We start from the raw sequence: 1,494 nt of genomic DNA on the forward strand, positions 1-1,494 counted from the left end.
GAGCTTCAAATGCAGGTTCTCCAAATTTTCCCAATAGCGTTTGTCGAAAAGAACGTCGCCTTCCCTCCAGAAGTTCCCATTTGAGTAGCTGAAGCGTCTGTGAAACCCTTGGTTGTCGCTCGAACCTACCGGTAACAAATCTAGCAGTCCGCCTCTGTGTTGCTTCGATGTCCTCTGTTATCCCGACCTGATGTGGATCCCAAACACTCAAGCAGTACTAAAGACTAGGTCACTCTAGCGTCCAATATACGGTCTCCTTTGCACGTGAATCACACTTTCCAGAATGAGATTTTCACTCTGCAGCGGAGTGTGCGCTGATATGAAACTTCCTAGCAGATTAAAACTGTGTGCCCGACCGAGACTCGAACTCGGGACCTTTGCCTTTCACGGGCAAGTGCTCTACCAACTGAGCTACCGAAGCACGACTCACGCTCGGTATCACAGCTTTATTTCTGCCAAGGCGAAGGTCCCGAGTTCGAGTCTCGGTCGGGCACACAGTTTTAATCTGTCAGGAAGTTTCGAATCACACTTTCCTAAAATTCTCCCAATAAACGGAACTCGACCAGTCGCCTTCCCTACCAAGATCCGCACATGCTCGTTGTATTTCATACATGTTTGCAACGTTACAGCCAGATATTTAAACGACGAGATTTTTCGAGCTGGACTCTACTAATGCTGTATCCGAACATTACGCGTTGTTTTTCCTACCATTCGCATTATCTTAAATTTTTCTACGTTTAGGGTCAGCTGTCGTTCATCACGCCAAAGCTAGAAATTTTCTCTAAGTAATCTTGTATTATCCTACTGTCACTTCGACACCTTCCTGTCCACTACAGCATCAAATGGTTCAAATGGCTCTGAGCACTATGGGACTCGACTGCTGTGGTCATAAGTCCCCTAGAACTTAGAACTACTTAAACCTAACTAACCTAAGGACATCACACACATCCATGTCCGAGGCAGGATTCGAACCTGCGACCGTAGCGGTCGTGCGGTTCCAGACTGTAGCGCCTTTAACCGCTCGGCCACTCCGGCCGGCACTAAAGCATCATCTTCAAACAACCGAAAATTGCTGCCCACCCTCTGAGGTCATCAGTCCCCTGGAACTTAGAACTACTTAAACCGAACTAACCTAAGGACATCACACACACCCATGCCCGAGGCAGGATTCGAACCTGCGACCGTAGCAGTCGTCCGGTTCCAAACTGAAGCGCCTAGACCGCACGGCCACTCCGGCCGGCTTATCCTTGTCTCTGATGAACACTCGTCGTCGGCCACAACATACTGGGTACTCTTACTTAATAAGACTTCGAGCCGCTCACATATCTGGGAACGTATTCTGTATACTCCCACCTTCGTTAACAATCTGCAGTGGGGCAGTGTGTCAAATGGAGAGGCGGCTCGTGAGCCTACATTCTGGGTGTCTACAAATTTTTAGACTGTGGTAAATATGAGTGTGTAAAATTAATAGCTACTACTGTATAACAATTACGT

The 1,494-nt window shown here is 47.8% G+C and overlaps 1 non-coding gene across 1 annotated transcript; it reads right to left on the reverse strand.

Moving 5' to 3' along the window:
- Window positions 1-347: 347 nt before the first annotated feature.
- Trnas-uga lies at window positions 348-422 on the reverse strand. The gene has a single exon. It is a non-coding gene; the product is annotated as a tRNA-Ser (tRNA).
- Window positions 423-1,494: the final 1,072 nt, after the last annotated feature.

This window comes from Schistocerca americana, chromosome 5, assembly GCF_021461395.2.
Source record: "Schistocerca americana isolate TAMUIC-IGC-003095 chromosome 5, iqSchAmer2.1, whole genome shotgun sequence".
Lineage (NCBI taxonomy): Eukaryota > Metazoa > Arthropoda > Insecta > Orthoptera > Acrididae > Schistocerca > Schistocerca americana.